The following is a 20,285-nucleotide window of genomic DNA, read 5'->3' as shown; positions in this document are numbered from 1 at the left end:
AACGGCAAGGTCCTACTATATAGCACAAGGAACTACATTAATATCCTGTAATAAACCATAATGGAAAAGAATATATTTTAAAAAGAACACATATATGCATAACTGAGTCACTTTGCTATACAGCAGAAATCAACACAACATTGTAAATCAACCATACTTCAATAAAATAAATGTTAAAAAAAAACCCACTTGTTAAAATTAACATATTTTTTTCAGTAACTTGAGCACAGGATCCTTTATCTGTACTTTTATGCAATATCCAATATACGTGGTCTTTTTTTAGAACATATGTACTTGGGGAAATGCCAACTCAGCCAATTCTCTGTGTCCAAAAGGCTTTCTTCTCTGGCATCTGTGTTGGACTAAATGGGGTCTTCACTTAGACTCATTTTCTGAACCATGATACATTAGGGTAAATGAAAGAAGTATATAATAACTTTAATTCTCAGAATGCCCTGTATTTAGGCACTTTTCCTCTTTCTGACAAGTCTACCTTGCATGACAGACAAGAACTGTGATTCTCATGAAGCAATCTGCCAATTCCAGGTGACTCCCCATCTAGTTCAGTCTCCTTGTTTTGTTGTTGTTTTGTCTTGTTTTTTCTTTTTTTCCTAAGCATTTCTGTCTCTCAATGGTATAGAAGAGAAGATTGGTGAGATTATAAAAAAGGGAAGAGTCCACTGGTTCCTTAAATGTATAGCCATGAGGTGAAAAGATGGCTGCTTTCTTTTTCTTTTGTTTGTTTTTTTATCTAAACAAGAGTTCAAAGAAGAGGGAAGTAGACAGGATCTTTTAAAATATTTTAAAGCAATAAAGTTACTGGCATATCACAGGTTCTTCTACTTATTGGGCTTTCAGTCCAGTTCCATGGACTTTAAATCTAATGGAAATGTCACCATGATTCTGTGATTGAGTGGATGGTCAGCCCCATTTAAAGAAGGGATCTGCTTTCAGGTTGTGTGTGTGTAACTTCCTAAGTATTGAGGGAGACGTTAGCAGAGTAATTGCCTGTCAAACAATTACCATATTGGAATTTACACCTGGACTTGCTTTTCAATGAAATCAGTACTTTAAGCTAAAAAACTGAGACTCTGAATATGCAATTTTACACATAAGAGAATGGATTGGATGTTGTAAATATGGGATTAGGTGGTCTCAAAAGACTTGAAAACATACCACATGGGTGGTTACACACACACATAAATCTCCTTCCCAAATATAAACAAAATATTATGTGGCTATGTATATATAAGGGTGTACATGTATACATAAACTAACTCTTTCTTTTAAAATATTTCCCTACATGCAGAAATAATTAAATCAAGAAAATGATTACAGAAATTATGCAGTCAAGAAATAAAACTCATACTGTTAGTAGATATAAAGTAATAAAAAATAAAATGATTTAAAAAAGCTGAGATAAGGTTTAAGAAATACCACAAAATTCAGTGAAAAAGGAGAAAATGACAATCAACAGAACAGTTTCTCTGTGTCACTTCAACATGTATGTCTGCTTTGCAATTTAAAAAGTGAACTCATTAATAATATTTTTGACCAGATATGAAATTAATCAATTGCTTTGGCAGCATATGCAAACAAATTATTCTTCAAGAAATCTTAGGAAAGAGAGCCTTGTGAGAAATGTGAAAGGGGGTCAACAATTACTTAGATGCCAGAAGAAGAACATAATGAGTTGTTTTAATGTGCATATTTAAGTGAGAATACTCTTGAAGTTCTCTTAAAACATTTAGTAAATTAAGCTAAAATATCAATGACTTATCAAAACAAAGAAAGATGTATTTTCTATCTAAATTACATTTTGGAATCACTAAACTCTCTCCGTTTTGATTTTAAGAATTCTCCTTTTCCACTGGGGTTTTCTGAGCATTAATGAGAAAAAGCTATAAAGTTCTCTTGGCGACTGTTACTAAAAAATAATAGGGACTGTGTTTTGGTGTAGCCCTAATTTCCTGTGAGTCCTCTAGGGATTGAATGGAGAGCTGAATACGGTGGAGGGAGATAGATGATCGTTTTGTTTTCAAGCACGTTCAGGAAAATAAAATTTTTATTTACCCTGAATTCATGTAGTACCAGAATGTTACCCTTCACACTCCCTCTCTCTCCACCTCACCACAGTCTGGGGCTTCAAGGGAAGAAAAAAAGCTTTCCCATTTTTCAAAGCAAAAAGATAATACTACCATACCTTGCTTATTCTATTCTAGTTAAACAGCATTTCTGTGCATGATTCAAAGATTTTTCTGTGAAATGCTGAGGGTAGAGGAAAGGGAAAGATCATCAGAAATATTTTTTTAAAGATACTTTCTTTGGTTAATGAAGTATCATTTACCATTCATTTGAGCAAAAATTATTTCCTTAGAAAAAAATTTCTTGATCCTTCATTAAAGCAATGAGGAGAATATAAATGTGGAGAATATAGAGTAACCTGTGTAATAACCCACCTACCTCACCTCAACTTTCACTTAGTTTCTCAATATCCAGTAGGAAAAATATTTAATGTTTGAAATATGATAGACCATGGGGCCTTATGGGACTGAACAGGGAAGAGCCAATTTTGACTCCATGTTGGATCTGTTTCTTTGACTGTAACCTTTGCTTTTCATTGCTTTTGTTATTATAATCGTACATAATGGCCTGCCTCAGGGAACCCTGCCCCACTGCCTGAACGGTAAACTAAAGTGCCTTTGTTCAGCTCACAGGGAGACAATCTGACCCTGCCCACCTGTGAATGGCTGCAGAAAAGAAGAAATTAACACATCCCCTTGCTGATGCAAGCCATTGAGGAGATGTTTTGCAAGATAAATGGCCATTTTACTTTACTTCCTCACCTCCTCCCTCTTTCTGTTCTATAAAAGAAACTGGCATCCTGACCCCAGTAAGATGGTTTTTTGGAGACATTAGTCTGCCATTTTCTCGGTCTGCCAGCTTTCCGAATAAAGTCCTATTTCTTGCCTCAAAACCTTGTCTCCCGATTTATTGGCCTGTCGTGCAGCAAGCAGAGTGAGTTTGGACTGGGTAACAGGGCAATGTAATAACCCCATGGAAATTTGTTGTTTGGTTCCATTAGTGCTACATGCAAGATAACAGAACACACCACCAAGATATCAATGGAGCACAGTGAACACATGAGGCTCCCTTTCAACCTGCCACCTCCATGTCAGCTTGTAGGCTTCCCCTGTATGACCACCATTTTAATTGCTCAAAGCTTCTGCAAAAATGACTATCAAACTAAAAAAAGTAATAAATTATTGTTATTGTGTGACATGTACTACTCTAAGTATTTTACACAAATAAGTGTTAAAAAATCAACCCAAAGAGGTATGTACCATTATTATTCCAATATGGTAGTTAAAATTATAAGATGTACCCTGTAATTCTCTTCTCCTGGTACCTAGCTCCTTTCATTGAGTACAGTTGGAACCTGCAGCTTGCCTCTAACCCATAGAATAGGGCAAAGGTGAAGGAATTTTGCAGGTGAAATTAAGGTCCCTAATCAGTTGATGTTGAGTTGATGAAAAGGTAGACTGTCCTAGGTGGGCCTGACCTTATCAGGTGAGCCCTTTAAAAGATGGCCATGCTTTTACTGAGAGAAGAGACTGGAGGTAGGAGGGACTCTCTCTTCTTGCTTTGAAGCAGCCATCTGTGTACTGCCTGTGGGGAGAGGCAGTCTTAAGGTCTGAGGATTTCAGTCTTACAACCTCAAGGAAATGAATTCTGCCAACCACTTGAATAAGCTTTGAAGAGAATAGTGCCTGATCAACACCACTGGATTTGTGGTAACTTGTTACATAGCAATAGATAATTAATACTGTAAGGAATGGCACCAAAAATGGAGGCGAGCTTAAACAAGATTTATTTGGGAACGCTCCCAGGCGAGGTTCACTGGTCCGAGAGAAAGGGGCCAGAGAAGTTGCACCCGGGTGTGGGCGCGAACAAAATTTATAGGGGTGGATGCAGGGGAGGTGCTTGCTGTGTGAAGCAGCCCTTTTTTGGTAATCTCTCGGGTGTTGCGGCAATGTCAGGTGTCAGTTGCATCAGCCACTTTGGCGGGGGTTCCGTCTGGCTCCCTGGGCCCTTCCCCGGACCTGCTGGCCTTACAAATACATCCCATTTTACAGACAAGGGAACCAAAAAATAACTTGCACTTCATTTCAGCTAGTTCAATGGGAAACCACAAATCAATCCCAGGCAGCCTGAATCCAGAGCTGCATAAGTTATCACTTTGCTGGCATTTCTTTGAAAAATTGATCAAAACTCACAGGCAACAGAAGCAGTCATATCAAATATATGACATTGAATGTATAATGTATATTAAAAACTGTGTATTAAATAATAGTCTTCCAATAAAACCAATTTATTTTGAGCAGAAATGGACTCATTTTCTAAAAATTTGTTTTGAGCAGTTAAGGTTTTTCTGATTGCAGACTATTGAAATTTAAAGTAGAATATTCAGTAAATTATTGATAATGGTAATTGGAATATTGCTGCCATATCAGTAAACAAAGGGTGTCACAGCCATCAATAATTGCAGCTACCACTGATGTGAGCTGGTGAGCCCTGAGGGAACTCAGGAAGGAAAGAAGACCTGCCAGCTAGCAGCCATCAGATTGCTCCCCACGGTGAGCCTTGAGGAAACTTAGGATAGAAAGCACAGGATACTGTCCCCAGAGAGCTGAGGTGCATATCAAAGGAATGATTTCAGTAAGCCCAGACTCTTGCATCTTCCCATAAATAGAAAGGCACTAAATTCCTTAACTTGAGTTATCTGGTTTCTTTAATTAACAATAATCTTTTGATGTTTAGACTACTTGCCCTTTGTTTCAAAACTCCTCTATATCCTGGCTCCCCAACACGCCTCCTCCTTGGAGCAGTTCTCTCAGGGTTGCTTGAGATGCTGCCTCTGGAGCTTGAAGTCCTAAAAATTCCTGCCAAATAAAACATAACTCTCAGCTTTTAGGTTGTGAATTTTGTTTTGGTCGACACTAATTAAATTGTATAATTAAAACTTCTTTTCCTCAAAATGCTTTTATTTTCTACATATAAAACCTCATTTGACATGTTTAATAAAATTAAAACTTCTGCTTAAAATTATATTTTATATAATAAAATGGAAATCTAACTTTCAAAATAGAAATATTTATGGTAGAGTCTGCAATGTTAAGGCACAAAGTGGCTTCTTTAGGAATGAGTTGACTACCATAATAGTATTTTTAAATAGTAAAGTTTTCAAAAGGAGTTTGAGTTTCACACGGGATTGTTCTTGACATGTAAAATTTCTTTGTATTTAAAAACTGAGAGACCTATTTTTAAGTCCTTTGGTATGGTAACTAAAGAGTTAGTTAAAATTAAATGGTCTATTGTAAACTGATAGGCTATGAGTGATTTTACTTCAACTATAAATTGCTTTCTTGTGAGTTAATATCTAAATAATATTTTTGTGTAAAGCTGTAAATTAAAGCAAACCATTCTGATTTATGTGACAATGATGGTTAGTGAATCTTGAAAAAAATCTAATGTTTCAAGGACTTTACCACTAGGATGGTTAGGATGATAAGCCCACTAACATGGCAAAATAACTCAAACTCGGCACAAATGTTTAAATATAATGCACATGTGTCTAAAGCCATGCTCTATTTTTAGTCAACTACTGACTTAAAACACCTTTGATAAGCCATTAACCTCAGTTCCACTTGCAATAAAATACTAATTAATCACTTGTGGAGTACCTCATTACCTGTACAATTGAAGTAGTCACTGTAAACCAGTCACTGAATGAATAGTAACAGGAAGACAGTGGGTAACTCAAGCGCAAAGGCAGATATTGTAGGAACCCAATTAGATGCCCCTGAGATGCTGGTGGAGGGAGGCAAGTTGATGATCCTGTGCCTTGATATTCTGCTTAGCAAAGTAATAACCCAGTCTTTCTTGAATATTCGCTCTCTCCATAGCATAGTATTTGGCTTCTCTTGGCCCTGCCTCATTGGATGGGTGACGATTGCATAAACTACTTGTTCAATTAGTTTATGACCTGAAGATTCCATCACAACCACCCAAAATAAAGCATTTCGTGAATTCTAGATTATTAAGCGTGTTTGATGTTAAAGATTTCCACTCACCTTCACTTTCTTTCCCCTTAACGCTTCCTCCTCCTTTTTACCTACTCACTCATCTGCCCCAGACCCCTAATTTCTGAGAGAATGTTCTTTTGTGACCATGGCCTCAGGCTATGCATGAGTAGTGAATAAAGAAATAAATCCTGAAGTTGAATGAATGGTGAAGAGTTTTCTGGATAGGACTCATATGTACATTGACCCACTTCTCCTTGACTTCCATGTTCAGTTGTGACAAATCAGAGGAAGTCTTTGATCCATTTCATCTCCTCATCTGTGAAACAAGCTTATGGCCTTGACTCCTTTTTAAGCATTTCTAATGCCTTGGAGATGTTGCTGTGGATGATAACTTGGACTCCAGCCAGGTCTCTCTCATTTCATACTTCCAGTCAATATGAACTCCAACTGAAAAATGACATAGTGCCATTTTAAAACAGAGCGATGCACATTTGCAAAGCCAAAGGCAGAGATAAAGTAAGATTATGCAAAAGTGTCTCTGGTTCTCAAGCAGGTACTTACACAATTGCGTTATCAAATGAACCTGCTCTCAAGGGCTTAGCCTAGAACATAAATGGCTTGCATAAATTCTAGAGCAGTATAGCTCCTCATGTGACTTTTCCTTTTTTAGAAAAAGACAAATCCTGGAGATTTCAGCAGAGATACCAGAATTCACACTGCTGTCTCTGAAGTAGATTTAACTTAAAAAGCCTTTGTACTAAATAAACCCACCTTATTATTATTATTATTTTTGCCTGTAGGCTTCTATATTTCTCCTATTCATCACTGGCATAAAATTATGTCAATTATTTTATAGTTTACTGTTTTTGTATTTACAGTATAACATGCATTTTAATTTGATTTATTCAACAGTGAAAGTAACAGAAGTCTCAGTGTTCCAGGCCAAAGATTCACCAAAGATTGCCTCTCTATGAAGTCTGCTTCCTTCACAAGGCTGCCTTACTTGTTTCGCAGTGATTCTCAAGCATTAGTGTGGGTGTGAAAAAAGTTACCTGGGGGGCTTGTTAAAATACTGATTACTGAAACTCACGCCCAAAGATCTGCTTTATTCTTTCGGGGATGGAGCTCAAGAATTTATGTTTATATCAAATTTCCAGACGCTGCTTGTCTGACATGAAATTGAGAACCACTGCTACATTAGTTTTGCTGCATTTTTACCAGGTAACTTTTTTTTTTTTTTTTTTTTTTTTTTTTTTTTTTGCCGTACGTGGGCCTCTCACTGTTGTGGCCTCTCCTGTTGCGGAGCTCAGGCTCCGGACGCGCAGGCTCAGCGGCCATGGCTCACGCGCCCAGCCGCTCTGCGGCATGAGGAATCTTCGTGGACCGAGGCACGAACCCGTGTCCCCTGCATCGGCAGGCAGACTCTCAACCACTGTGACACCAGGGAAGCCCACCAGGTAATTTTTTAGAAAAAAAAAATGTATTCAATAGTACATTGACTCATCAAATCTATTTTTAAAAAGATTATCCTATGTGGAGGAGAATTACTCTTGCAATATGACCCAGTAATAATAATAACTAATATTTATTTTAAAATTACCATCTATCCCAGAAAGATATCTGTACCCCCTGTGTTCATTGCAGCATTATATTTCCAGCAGCCAAGACATGGAAACAACCTACACACACACATACATACATACATAATGAAATATCATTCAGCCATGAAAGAAGGAAATCTTGCTGTTTTCAACAACATAGATGCACCTTGAAGGAATTATGTTAAATGAAATATCTGACAAAGACAAATACTATCTTATCTTATTTACACGTGGAATCTAAAGAAACCCAAATTCATAGATACATAGAATGGATTGGTGGTTGCCAGTGGCAGGGTTGGGGAGGGGGCAAAAATGGGTGAAGGGGGTCAAAATGTACAGACTTTCTGTTACAAGATAAATAAGTCCTGGGGATGTAATCTACAGCATGGTGACTATAGTTAACAATAGTTTATGTATACTGACATTTGATAGTTGCTAAGAGAGTAGATCTTACTAGATCTTACAAGTTCTCACCATAAGAAAAAAATGTAACTGTGTGAAGACGGATGTCGGCTAAACTTATTGTGGTAATCAGTTTGCAGTATATACTTATATCAAATCATATTGCACAGCTAAACATCCAATGCTATATATCAATTATATCTTGAAAAAATTACCATCTGTTCTGCATGTCTGTATTCATTTAATTATCACAATAATTCTATGGGGTTAGTACTATTATCTGATTTATAGATGAGAAAAGTATACCATAGCGGGTTTAAGGCCACACAGTTAGGAAGTGGTATATTGGAGATTTGAACTTGATCATTATTATATATTATAGTTATATTATTATAATATGTTATTATAACTCCAGAGTTCCCACTTTTAACTACTAGACTATTGCCGTGGACTGAATTATGTCCCCTTAAAATTAATATGTTGAATTCCTAACCCCCAAATTACTATATTTCGAGACAGGACTTTTAGGAGTTAATTAAGGCTAAACAAGGTCATATGGGTAGAGTCCTAATCAGACAGGTTGGTGCCTTTATAAGAAAAGGGACAGAGATCTTTCTTACTCTCCCCAAGCACAGGACTGTGAGGCAGAGAGACCAATATGCCAGCATCCTGATCTCAGACTTGCAGCCTCCAGACTTGTGAGAAATAAATTTCTATTTTTTAAACCACCCAATCTATGGTAACCTGTTATGGCAGCCCAATCCAAGACAACTATTTTGCCCTAAAATATGGGTTATAATCTAATCTATGCTTCAAAATTGTATTTTTTGTAACCTTCTTGAATGGTATTCATATTTCTCGCTTCTATATATTTGTCTTCAATTAAGTAAGGCAAAACACACAGCATTCTCATTCATAAGAAAAGCCTGTGCTAACATCCATGGCTTCCTCCACCCCTTTGAGGTGTGAGCATCTGGGTAACAAAGGCATTAGCGAACATTTTAATCTGGTACTTCTGGAAAAAGAGAGGAAAAGATATTATTAGATTCATTTCTTCTCTAGCACATCACTTCACTATGAATTTCATCGCCATTTCTGCTGTAATTTAAATCACACTCGTTGGTTGGCACAGAACTGTTCGATGGTTCAAATGGATTTTGAACTTCAAAGTAATGCCTTGGTTTAGGTAAATTTATTCAGATGATTCAAAACTCTAAATGCTCCTTAGGTTGTTCAGAATTGGAAAGAAGTTCCCAGAGAAAAAAGAACTGATTAATGAAATAGCAGAATGGCAGTTAATAAGTAGGTGTCCTACACTTAACTGGGGTAGAAAGGGGAGAAAATGAAAACATTTATGAAATATAGATAGAAATGGCTTGTGGCACTACAAATTAATCTGAAAACAGCATTAACAAGAAATGTTTGGTTAACATATATATTCTATCATCCATGGATTAAATATATTTTTTCATTAAGGTTTGTCATATCTATAGAAACATGTGTAAGTGTTGTGTTCAGCTCAGTGAATTTTACACGCAACCTAATATTTAGAACTTGACTACAGAACACTTCCTATTCAATAACCCCAAATACTCCATCTTCTGTCACCATAGATTATTTTTGCTTGTATTTGAACTTCACATAAGTACTATTATGTCTGGATTCTTTCATTCAACATGATGTCTGTGAGATTTGTCCACATTACATGCAGCAGGTCATTCCTTTTTAAATTTTCAATGGTTCTGTAGTTTTCAAGTATACAAATGTATCACATTTTACCCATTTCTCTCTAGATGGTATTTCCAGTTTTTAAATGTCATAAAATATTTTGTTTGTTTGCATTTGTTTTTGGTGAGAACATTTAAGTTCGTTTATACAATACATGTTATCAACTAGAGTCACCATGTTATACATTAGATCTTCAGATCTTGTTCATCTCTTATTCATCTTATAGCTGAAACTATGTATCCTTTTCACAACCTTTCCCTATTTCCCTCACCTACCCAGCCCCTGGTAACTACTTTTCTACTGTTTCTATTCACTGGAATATTTTGTTTGTTTTTGTATTTCACATGTAAGTAATACCATGCCATATTTCATTTCTTCTGTCTGACTTATTTCAATTAGTACAATGCCTTCAAAGTCCATCCACATTGTTGCAAATGTCAGAATTTCCTTCCTGCACATGGCTGAATAACATTCCATTGTTATTGTACATACATAATACATATTATACATATGTATACCACATCACTTGGATTGTTTCTGTACCTTGGCTACTGTGAATAACCCCATACAATAAGCATGGGGTGCGGATAATCCTGTTTGCACTTCCTTTGGCTATGTACCCAGAGGTGGGATTGCTGGATCATATAGTAGTTTTATTTTCAATTTTTTGAGGAACCTTCATTCTGTTTTCCATAGTGACTGCACCAATTTACACTCCCACCAATAGTACACCAGTGTTCTCTTCCCTCCACATCCTCAGTAACATTTGCTATTACTTGTCTTCTTGATAACAACCATTTTAATAGGTTTGAGGTGATATCTCATTGTGGTTTTGACTTACATTTCCCTCATGATTAGTGATGTCCAGCATCTTTTCAGGTACCTGTTGACCATGTGTATGTCTTCGTTGGAAAAAAGAAGAGTGTTACATTATGTTAATATTATACTAACCTTTCTGTTCTACTTAACTTGCTAAAGCGTAGCAGACTTCAGTATGTATTTGTATTCTCATAAAAGTACTATATGATTTCTCAGTTTGGTATCTTCTTGGATGGCTAGGAGGTTTGCTCCATTACTGATTCTGACAGTATCCTAAAAACTATGAGGTTAAGAAGTTCATATGTTTCTGCCAACTTTCGATACACAGGAGGGCCACTCCTGGGTTCCTTATAGTGTTGATAGTAAAGCACTATTATTTCAGATTCCACTCAAATAACAGGGAGAGGTGGTAAACTAGAAGGAGCAAGTTAAGAAGACTCTTGAGTTCCATTTGGAATGTTTCCCAGGAAGATTGTAATGGCAAGGTACTCAATGGCTTAATGACTTGCCTTTCCCAAGAGGGTGTTCTGCCCCATGTCAAGTGTTCCAGCATGACTCAGAAAATAAATGTACAACTTTGAGATTAGCTAGAATTTTCTTCCTTTTCTTTTTTCTTTTTTTGGAATGTGCTGTCTTGTGAACCATTTAAAAAGTAATGACTCAAAAGGCATTAAAAACTATAATTCTGGAACACAATGCCACATGTTTTTTCTTGCTCATTTATCCAGTACTAATCCAGCATGTAAATATTGAGCGCCTCCTGCATGCTGGACACGGTGCTTGCCACTTCTCTAATGCTCCATATATCTTGTGGGGAGCAGCAAACAGGTTAAAAATGAAAAACCAAAAATTCAGAGTGTGTAAATGCTGAGAAAGAGAAATAGGGTCATAGAACAAACTCAGTGGAAGTTTATTTTAGGTTGTTTGTTAGGAAAAATACTTTTATGAGGTGACATTTAATTAGTACTCCAAGGACTTCATTAATGAAATAGGCAAAAGATGGAAATATGGTCCCTAGAATCTCTATGTATAAGGAAGGAGAAATTGTCAGTGGAAATGCAAAAAGAAAATGTGGAGTTGATGCCTTATTTGCAATCCAACAGTGGAAAAGTGACATGTTTCATAGTGGTGGTCCTGAAGCAGCCATAATTATGTTGAGAGGAAAAGATACAGGGGCAAGGAAGCAAACCAATAAATCAGATTCATGAATCATGTCTAAGCAAAATGCTTTCAGTGTGCCTACTGGCACCAGAAACTAAAAGCAAATAGAGTGAAAGCCTACTAAATTTTTTAGAGAATTAGTTTGTTATAGAAATCACAAGTCTAAGCAAAACAACAAAACCTGTAACTATTCCAGCACCAAAACAACTTCAAGGGCCACACTTTTGCATCAGCAAGAGTCGTGCTGTGAAAGTTCTAGAAGCCTCAAAATGTCATGACCCAAAATAACGTACCCCCAATGATCACTGCCGTTGTGGTCAAGGAGGAAAATGGACAAGAAAGAACCTTCCGGAAGGTGGATCCAAGAGTCACAGAACAGATTTCTAATCAGGACCTTATGAAAGTAATTTTCAGTTGATTGCTGATTGGCATGTTTCTATTCTGGTGGGAACTCTCACTGGAAATATTTTGTCCTTGCGATTCCATTGCGTATTGAGTGTTGATGTCTGTGGAAAAGCAAAGAAAACTTAATAACTTCCCTCTTCTTTTAGTGCACAGATCACTAGATCTGAACCCGAGGGATCAGACTTCACTTCACTTAAGATCCAGCATAAGCTGGTGTAGGAACTGAGTAGAACTATGGATTTTCTTCCTGGGGGGAGAGTCTATAAGTCTATAAGAAGAAGAGAGGCATGGACACTTTGTAGCCAGAAGTATACCCATTTATTTTATTGATGGCTAAGCTTGATTCTTTTGAAGGTTGTTTGGAATTTTGTTAGGATCTAAAGTAGTCATTGCTCTAGGAGTAGAGTAGCCCCAGCCATAAATTATGGGATTTTGGAGGAGCCTCAGAAGAAGACTAAAGAAACATGACAACTAAATAGACCTGGGATTTTCTTTTGCTCTAAAGGATGTTACAGGACAATTAGCAAAATCTGAATAAGGTCTGAGAGTAGGTCATCGTGTTGTATCAATACTATTATCCTGATTTTGAACATAATACTGAAGTTATATAAGAGAACAGCATTTTAAAAATATTTTATTGACATATAGTAGATTTACCATGTTGTGTTCATTTCTGCTGTATAGCAAAGTAATTCAGTTATATATATATATATGTATATATATATACATTATTTTTCATATTCTTTTCCGTCTTATCACAGGATATTGAATATAGTTCCCTGTGCTATACAATAAGACCTTGTTTATCTGTTCTATATATACAAGTTTGCATCTGCTAATCCCCAACTCCCGATTCATTCCTCCCCCATCTCCCCTTCCCCTTAGCAACCACAAGTCTGTTCTCTATGTCTGTGAGTCAAGAACAGCCTTTGTTTTTTTGTTTGATTGTTTTAATTTTTATTGGAATATAGTTGATTTACAATGTCATGTTACTTTCTGCTGTACAGCAAAGTGAATCAGTTATACATATACATACAGCCACTCTTTTTTAGATTCTTTTCCCATATAGGTCATTACAGAGTATTGAGTAGAGTTCCTGTTTTTAGAAAATACATACTGACACATTTGAGGATAAAGAGGTATGATGGCTACAAGTTATTCTCAAATAGTTCAGGAAGAAATTATATATAGATAGAGAAAGTAGAATAACATATATGGTAAAATATTCTTTTTAGCCTTTGTGAAATCTGAGTGAAGTGCATAAAGGAATTTTTTTGTATTATTCTTGCAACTTTTCTGTAAATTTGACATATATCTAAAAAAAGTTAGAAAAAGGAGAGTAAGCACAGTCCACTCCACAGCCTTACCATGAAGGTAGGCAAACTGCCTGCTACATGCTCCAGCTGGGAGGTTGGGAAAATCCATTCTTTTGAATCCAGATGGAAATATTGTTGAATACATCAGTCTTGACAGTATAATCTGAGTCAAGAGTTTTTACAATTTACAGTGACCATAGGATTTTCTTTTACCTCCAAGTCACCAGAAAAGTCATAGATCCTGCCAGAATATTTTTCCTCCAGCAGAGAAAACTTTCTCCATTGAATACATTTTAAATAGATGGTAGAAGACAAAAATAAAGGTGTGCTTAGGTTTCAAAAACAAATAAATAAAATATTGATACAAGGTACATGTCATTTCCAAGTTATGTCACCAGAGTGACCAGATTGGAAATTCTCTCCCAATTTCTGTACAAGTTGATGAACTGTTCAAAAATCATAGTTACTCCTATATCAGTGATCCACAGAATTTATATTTATATCAGGGAATATCAAGTCATTTTCTCCCATGGAAAAACCAAATCCATACTGTGGAAATTTGAGACCTTATTAAAATTAAAGTGTACAGTCCATCAAGCCTGGATCTTTCCGGTAGGTGTTCAGTCAAATATATATCATCACATATCTTACTAATTTAAGCTGTAGTTACACTTCACGTTTCCGCAGCTTAATGAAACCAAAACAATCCAAAAAAAGCCTTTTTTCTCAAAACGAAACAAAACAAAACAAAAACAAGACAAAACAAAACAAAAACCTCTTCCTGAAATAGAAAAAAGCAGATTCCCATTTATTTTACTTATAAAGAAAGTAACAAAAGCAAAATCTGACTTTTCCAAGAGAGAGTGGGTAAAGTTTGGTGTGAAATCAAATCTCTTCTATCTTTGCTCTTATTCTGATATCTGGTTTTGTTCCATTGCAATGTTCTATTTTGAATAATCTATATCCCAGATGGAGTTATCCACTTTTAATCTGTTTACATTCTGGTATATTTAAGTACAGTTTTGAAGCTGGGAAGGATGATTGAGCCATACAGGTATCTTTAAGTAAAAAAGGATTATTTGGGGATGTTGTTTATCTAAACGTAAAAAACAGATTCATGTTTTAATTAATTACTACAATAGCCATCTGTCCATGTCTTGGATCAAAGCATTCATTTTCATATTAGATAACAAATCTTAATTAGTTAGTTTGCATTCCAATTTTGTTTCATTCTTTTAAGGACTAAGGCAATTGGCACATCAAAAAACCTTAAAATATAGAATGGAAAAATTAGAGCTAGCCCACAGATGATTTTATATAAATTGTGTTATTTACACAACTTTGAGGAATGTCATTTAAAAAAAATCTCATCTGAAAAATAGGATTACTAGTAAAGTCTCATATGATATTTATAATAAAATGCAGTTTAAAATTAAAAATGCATTCTACAAATCAAATTTGTTTCATTTTTATCAAGCTTTTCTTGATTATATAGTTAAATTCTATCTTAATACTGAGGCAGGACCATGTTATTGATTAGTTATCTATTATTTGCAACAGAAAAGGTGATGAAAGTATCAATGTTGAAAAATTATTTGGAATAATTTAATTGCAAATAGAAAAAAGAAAAGAATAAATGTGCCACTTTTTTTTCCCCAAAATGATCTGTATATTCACCTTATAGCAATGGAATTCTTTTTCTAATCAAAATATTTGATAGACTGCATCGATGAAAGAGACTGTATAACTATTATAGTTAAAACATACAAAATTTTATAAATGCAAATTTGGAATAGTCATTTTAAAGTGAGACAATGGAAAAAAACCCAAAGGTCTCTGGATAGACTCAAAACTTTTTAAATAGGATTTTTGATGACAGCACATTCAGTGGTATGCCATCTTGAACATCTGTAATTTATTTTGTGGCTATTGTTATTTGGCTGGTAAAGCATAATATGTCCTGTACTTCAATTAAGATGTGGTGGTAATAGATATTTATAAATAAACATATAGTGGCTGGGGCAAAGTACTGATCCCCTTTATCCTACCAGTGAGTAGTACAGCCAGCCTACATGGTGCTAAGAAAAAAAATATCCTCAGCTGTGAAAAGTAAATAATAATAAATAAATAAATGAACACAAAAGAACTTTTTTTTTTTAACTAGGTGGTGTTCTACCTTCATCCTCACAGTAGGTCTCTAGTGAGCTGAACGGGATGCTAATGAAAACGTCTTGGTTTAGTTTAACCTCCACTCCACACCTAAAGTAAAAATACCTTCAATGAAATCACTTTCATGCCTCCATGCCTTTGGAACTCTGCACACTGATTCTCTCCTCCCTACCTCCACATTGCATATTTCCCAGTTATCTTTGCTGAATCTTCCTTCTCTACCCAATTTCTAAAGGTTTGAGTTTCCCACCTTTGGAAGGGACTATGTCCTGGAGACTTTTTCATTTAAATCCATGCTTTCTTCTAAGGTTATCCCTTTCCGTTTGTCTGATATTAAACATCCCCTCTATGCCCACGACGTCCACACCTTTATCCAGTTCTAGTGTCTCCATGGTGTCCAAGCCCCTAATCAAGTTCTCTGCCGAAAAGGCAATTTCACCTCCACATGTCAAAAAGAACTCTCCGTATTTTCTTCCTCCATACTGTCTGACACCATCCTGGTTTTCCGCTCTTTATATGACTCCACAGTCCAACCAGAAGCTCAAGCACAAACACTGGAGTTCTTATTTATTCTTCTTTCTTGTCTTCTAGTGATAGTCTAACAGTAAAGGCCTCCAATTCTACATCCAAAATATATCTCACACCCATCTTTGTCTCTGGGGACACCATGCTAGTCTAAGCTACCTCTCTTCTGGACTGCCAGTTGCTTCCTAACTCATTCTCCACTTACCTGCTGTCAGGATCCTGGCAGAAAAGGGATGGTATGCAATGAGGTGTGAATGTGGTGAAGGAACCAACAAGGAATGATGAAACATGTCTAGGCCAGCACAGTGTCCGAGTGGGCAAGGCAAGAGAGTGGTTACTGGAACCCAGTGCCAGCAGGGACTATAGGAGGCATCCTCCTGGCAGCAGCTGAGGCCTTTGGTAGAGGAACATGGGGGCTGCCAAACCTCAGCTCAGTATGTTGTTGGAGGAAAAATTTCCCCTAACTGATCTCTCCTTCTGAGTCCTTCCATTGGCCTAATCTAAGGGGAATCCAGAAGGCTAGAGGGTCTGATTGATACTCTCTATAACAGTCAGCCTCCCAGGATAGACAAGGAAGAAAGTGGGCAAGGAAAGCCAGAAAATATCCAGCACACTCCACTCCATCCATGTGGAAAACCACATGGTAAGGTGATCTTTTAATAACACCATTTATACCTTGTAAATCAAATATGTAAAACACCCATCACAGCTAGAATGAAAGTCAAGCTTATCATGTCTCCTCCTGCTTGTCTTTTCATTTAAACCCCTCCCTCCCCCCTCAGTCAATTTCTCTCTTTCTCCCTCCCAGCTCCACTGGCCCAGGACACAGGTAGCTCTGCACTGACTAAAAGTCTTTGCTATTCCTCTTCACTCTGTCCAGAATGCTCTTCATCTTTTTGCAAACCACAAAGAAGGAAGAAAAGAGTCAATACCTCCTGCAACCAATGGTGATTAACTCCTGTGAGGAACAACAAACAGGACGCGGTGGAAAGAGGTCGATTATTATTTTACGTACAGAACTTGGTGAGGGAGTCTTCAGTAAATTGATGTCTAAGTAGAGATCTAGAAGGAAGTTAGCGAGAGAAGCACACTTACTGAATAGCATTCAAGGCAGAGGGCAAAACAAGTACCAAATGTTGAGGTGCGAGTAGGCTTGTTACACTTGAAAAAATGAAGTGTATGAATGACTGGTCCAGTGGAGGGAGGGGAAACCAAGGAAGATAAGTCAGAGAGAGACCAGGGCCAGACCAGGTAGGGCTTTGCAGGCCATTGTAGAGATATTTGCTTTTGTTGTGAATGAAGTAAGAGGTTGTTAGCAGGTTTTAATCCGGTAGGGTTTTACGACCTGATTTAAATTTTAAATAGATTGCTTTCACAGCTGTGTTGATAATAGGCTACAGGAAGGCAAAGATGGACACTGGGTGACCACATAAGTGCCAAATGCTGGACCCAGGTGACGGATGGTGCTGCGCAGACAAGAAAAGTCATGACCGGTATTTGGATTTGGGTATGTATTTTGAAAGAGCACACAGGATTTCCTGATGGATTGGATGTGGGATGTGAGAAAAAGATGTCAAGAGTTGCTTCAATGTTTTAGCACCGGATTACAAAGAATACTTGTTTATATACTCTTTCATAGTTTTTCAATTGTTTCGCATGAATATATTTTTATCACCAATATGACAGCCAGCATATTAAAATAGAGGGCTTACAGGGCTTGGCCTCAATTCACTATCAAAGCGTCTGGCAACTCATGGACTAATTATTTGCTAAATGGGTGAATGTGCTTTATTCTTTCTTTTTGATCTCAGCCTTGATGATGCAATAGTCCTGACATATCAGTAGGGCTCTCAGATTACCAATCAACAAAGAAACAAATTTCCAGTTGCTGTACAGAAAAGGTATTGTAATTACCAGCATTTTCAGGCTAAGGGAATTTTTCAGTAGGGAAACCTGAAACCTCTAAAAGTATGACTTTTGTTTCTCCTACAGCATCCAGTGAAGTACAGGTTCAGAGAAGGTACTCAATTATTATTTGGTTGCGTTTAAATGAAGTAGGGAATATTTAGAAGTTTTGAAATCCTTTTGATATATATTCCAGTGAGTTTCTTTGAAATTAAATTTTTTGGCTTCTTTCTGGATCCCTACCTGTGACTCATCCTTGAATTTTAAGTGCTTAACGGGAAACTGATGCACATGTTGCCAAATTGGCATAATTGGTGGATGTAATTGTAATAGATCCAGAGAAATGTATTTATTTAAAAAAATTCACATGGATATTCTTCCGGTAGCAAAACAGTCTAACAATTTTTATCTGAGAAAGTTCTTGTAGCCTTTAGTGAAACACATGTATGTATCTAAAATTATTTTGAAACATTTCCATGGCTACTTTGTTGTTTTTAATGTATTTTCTACTTTTGGTGTTATTGTGTATGGAAAACTTTTTAACAATTAAAAAATTCTGTCCCAGAAACCAGCCAGGTGAAAGGGGGAAGGTAAGGCCATAAATGGTGTGTTCAAAGGCCTGGTGGTGAAGGAGCATATGGACCTTGTGGAGAAAAAGAGGTTGAGTGTAGCTGGACAGAACAGCATGAAGAGGCAAGAGGAGGCAAAATGAGCAGATCGTGGAAGAACTTGTGCCCCTTTTGAGACTTCTTGCTCATCATCATCCTAGGGACTCCTGTCTGATAGGAAAGTGACAGATTTTTTGCTTGACTGGAAAATTCCTGATCATTTTACAATTCATTTTGCATTACAATAAAGATTCCCTTTAAGAAAAAAAACCATTCTGTCCCATCTTTTAAAAAACTATAGTTCTAAAACTACATATATAGTTTTTAAAACTACATTATAGTGATATATGTATGGTTATATATGTATAACCTATACAATATAAACTATACACAAATATATATATGTATATTTTAAAACAGTAAATGAATTTTGATAAATATACACATACATGTAAATGAATTTTGATGAATATAATATATGTATAAATGAATATACATATAATGCATTTTATATGTATATTTTCGAATAGCATATAATAGAGTAAATGGCTTTATTTTTATGTTAATTATTTCAGAAATTATGTACATGACATTTCAATTTTAATTATACCCAAAAAACTTGATGTGTAAATTAGTTTGAATTTAGTCGTATTGAAATGAAATTAATGACTCATCCCAATATATTTTTTGTTACTCAAAATTATCTCAAGAGTTTTAGTCTAATATAACAGTTACATAAGATCCGTAGTATTAAAATTACATAAGGGGCCATTAGTTATATTTAAAATGAATGAATAATAAATACTTCCAATCATATTTCTTTACTATTTTATGGACTATTTTTCTGAGAATATAATGAAAACTAACTTTTGAAATATTCAGTGTGCAATATTTTTCCATTTTAAAAATGCAATTCTTTTCATTACAGAATTTATTCTATTCCTCTTCTCTCACCACTGTATGACAGGAATATATTTAGTTCAATTTATTGTTTATCACTGGTTAAAGGCCTGAGACTTAGCAAAGTTATATGTTAGCCACAAGATTTTTATCCTATGGAGAGGCAGATAATTTCTGCCTGATAGAATAGAAAATTCCAAAGGTTATAGATTATGGTCCTTTGAAATTTAACTAGTTTCATATTTAAATAAACAATCTTATTTTGATATTGCTTACTAATATTAAGCTTCTCAAATGCCCTTTGAACTAGTTGTGTGTGTGTGCATATGTTCCAATAAAACTTTATTTATGAAGGCAGGCAGTGGGCTGGATTTGACCCTTGGGCTGTAATTTGCCAACCCTGGCTGCATAGTATTTCATCGTAGCACAAAGTTTATAACAACCATGTGAAAATATTCAACTATCCCCACCTAGATTTTCTCCCCTTTTGGCAGGCAGGTGAGGTAATTTGGCCTCTTAGACTGAGGAGCTCCAAAAGGCTTTTTCAGGGGAAAGACATAGGCTAGCTCCGGACCATTGATGACGTAGCCACCAAGTCTCCAGAACACCTTGGTGCTAGCTTCTGTGTTTTGTCTGCTCTTCTCTCCCCCATTTTAACCA

This window comes from Aethalodelphis obliquidens, unplaced genomic scaffold (assembly GCF_003676395.1).
Source record: "Aethalodelphis obliquidens isolate GAN/ISIS:26980383/991018 unplaced genomic scaffold, ASM367639v1 scaffold31, whole genome shotgun sequence".
Lineage (NCBI taxonomy): Eukaryota > Metazoa > Chordata > Mammalia > Artiodactyla > Delphinidae > Aethalodelphis > Aethalodelphis obliquidens.
This window is presented reverse-complemented; position numbering follows the sequence as displayed.